This window comes from Peromyscus leucopus, chromosome 14 (assembly GCF_004664715.2).
Source record: "Peromyscus leucopus breed LL Stock chromosome 14, UCI_PerLeu_2.1, whole genome shotgun sequence".
Classification (NCBI taxonomy): domain Eukaryota; kingdom Metazoa; phylum Chordata; class Mammalia; order Rodentia; family Cricetidae; genus Peromyscus; species Peromyscus leucopus.
Window position 1 is genome coordinate 23,316,592 of NC_051075.1, and position 3,079 is coordinate 23,319,670.

The 3,079-nt window shown below is 42.0% G+C and overlaps 1 pseudogene; it reads left to right on the forward strand.

Moving 5' to 3' along the window:
• Positions 1-1,155: 1,155 nt before the first annotated feature.
• Positions 1,156-1,308, forward strand: LOC114693418 (annotated as a pseudogene).
• Positions 1,309-3,079: the final 1,771 nt, after the last annotated feature.

A 3,079-nucleotide genomic window follows, 5' to 3' on the forward strand; every position in this document is an offset into this window, starting at 1 on the left:
ACCTTTAAACATTTTATGTATTTTTCAGAACAAGGAGAACAGACACCAATAAAAATAGATAGCCCAGGTGATCCAGCATCTCAAAATGCCTCTGTTATAGTCTCCTCAGAATTCTGCATCCAGAACAGCTTCAGAGCTGGAGCTGAGATGGCTCAACCTCACAAACTACTCCAGTCAAGATCTAGCAATTATCATGATTTTTCAAAGTTCCCCCCAAAATATTAGTGCACACAAGCAATAGAAAGTCATCTAAAAACAATGCCCATATTCCCAAAAATTGATTATGAATGTTTGCTATCATTTAAGGGGGGTTAATTACAAGTTGTTATTGGTCATAGTTAAAAAAAAAAAAAGCTAAACAAAAGAGTTAAATTCAAAGATCTCTTTCTAAAGGAAAAAAGGAGGATATGATATAGAAATGATGAGATAAAAGGGTAGATTATTGAATCTACTTTAATCCAAAAAAGCAACTATTAATCTAAAAATATTTTTACATTGGTATGGATTTTGGTTTATTGATACAAATTTAAAGTTATCTTTGCTATACTATATGTAAGTTTCTACTCTTGTTTGGGGTATTGTACTTATGTAACTCATTTGAGAATATAATGTATAATTAAGAAATATAGGTTAATAGTCAGTCATCTATAATAGTCATGTTAGGTATGTTTTCAAGGTCTGGCCGGTAGAACAGAAAACTCTGCCTACAAAGGTCTGTATATGTTATACACTGGGAGTGGTTTGAGCATACATGAGATCCCAAAGCCTACCTCCACCGTGACACACTTCCTCCAACAAAGCCACACCTCCTAACAGTGTCATTCATGCTTATGGGGGCCAATTTCATTCCAACTACCACAGTTGTTTTGTATCAAATTCTTACTATCCTCTTGTACTTATGGGCAATGCTACCAGGATCATGATGGTAACAGCAGACTTTTGATATTTTTACTATTTGGCTTTATGCTTCCTCCTTATTTTCCTCCAGAGGAGTGAAAGAACCAAGCTCTGGCTTGTTAATGAGCCAAATCGAATTCTACCCCTTAGGTCTGACCAAGGCCAGGGACTTCAGTTCTATCCATTACTATAACATTATTTACTGATTTCTGAATAAAATAACTTTACTTATCTGGGGATAAGAAAAGATAAATTTGATGACACCTGGCAGGGGAGATACCATGATCACGAAGGTGGTTTTCCCAGGGCGAGGCTTATCCATTGCACACCGGATGTGCTGACCCCTGTGATTTCCCCTCGACTGATAAACTTAGTAAACCGTTCTGATCTGTAGTGTTTGGCAATTTCTATGGGTTAAATGCTCAGCCATGGCTGAATTAGCACTATCGCGTCACTGAAAATGCATACACAGTCTTCTCTTGCAAGCCAGTGCTTTCCAACCTGAGAACCGTGCGGGGATCTGCCCCTTTGTTTTCTCAGCTCCAGTCCAGGAGCATGCAAAATTTACAGTGAAGCACATTGAGGATGACGGGGCGCCCCTGATGACCTCTGAAGAGCAGCAGTGGTTTTACCTTCGGCAGACCTATGGCAATCCTCCAGCAGCGGTTCATCCTCTTGTTTTGAGGCAGGGGTAAACTTGCCTGCACCTTTCAGACACCTGGGGGATTTTAAGAACTATCCATGCCTGGGTTTGAAGCCCCATAGATTATCATTCAAGTATCAGAGTTTGGGAATATTTGAAAGCAGATGATTTTTAATGGGCGACTGTGGTGGTTTGAATAGGAAAGCCCCGCCCCCCAGGCTTACATATTCAAATGCTTGGCCATTAAGGAGGGATGCTACTTGACAGGGATTAGTAGGAGTGGCCATGTTGGCGGAAGTGTGTCACTAGGGGTGGGCTTTGAGGTTTCAAAGGCTCAAGCCAGATCCAGTGTCTCTCTCTTCCTGCTGCCTGCTGATCTGGATATAGAACTCTCAGCTACCTCTCTAGCACCATGTCTGCCTGCATGCTGCCATGTCAGGCCATGATGATAATGGACTAAACCTCTGAAACTGTACGCCACCCAGTTAAAAGTTTTTCTTTATAAGAGTTGCCATGGTCATGGTGCCTCTTCACAGGAATAGAATAATGACTAAGATAGCAACCAAGTAAAAATATTTCCCACTAATATAATAGGTGAGTGGTAATGGTATTTTCACTTTCGGTATAATGAAGAAAAGTGAACCTATGTGGGCACTCTCAAAGGGAAGAGGTGGGAGGCCAGGCTAGACCAATCCCACTGACCAAAAGTCAAACTGAGGGAAAGTGTACTGTGTCTCCTGCATAGGCCCAGAAAAGAAACATAAATATTTTTTGAGTCCTTAAAAAGCACCAGTGATTTCTCCTCCTCTTTCTCTTCTTCCTCCTCTTCCTCCTCTTTCTCATCCTTCTCCTTCCTACTTTCTTCCTCTGGACTTCTTCCTATAGCTCAGACTGGGCTTCAGCTCTAGATCCTCCTGCCTCCATTGCCAAGTGCTGGAATTACAGACGTGTATGATTTTTCCTTTAGCTGGTAATTTAGATGAGTGTGTGATACCCTGCATTTCTAGGAAGCTGTTGTAGATAACTTAATCTCTGCTGTATTTTGAACTGAGATGGACTGATATTATCATCATGATATCTAACTCAACTTTTTCCATCCATATTAGATTTGCACCTGTTAGAATTCCTAGCTACTCCCCCAGCTACATGACCACAAATGCACTGTCCAGTAGCCAGGCAAGATGCTGCACATGCATGGCATAGGTACATAAGTCCATGTGAGCATGTGGCGGGTGGGGGGGGGCCAATAAAAGGAGGTCCCACCTATTCCCTCTCTCTTTTCCTGTACGGTTATTCCATAGGCCTATGCACACTCCTTCTATTCCCTTCCCTTAATAAACTCTTATAGTGGGTTTTGTTGTGCCTCGTGGCTTCTCTTCCATGTAAACAGCACCACTTAATAAATAACAGCACCTCTTTTCTTTTAACCAGAGGAGAGCGTGAATGCAGCACCCCCCCACACCCCCCCACACCCCCGCTACCACAGCTTGTGCAGTTGAATTTCTCATGTTTGGGGAAATCACAGCACATCCCAAGTAC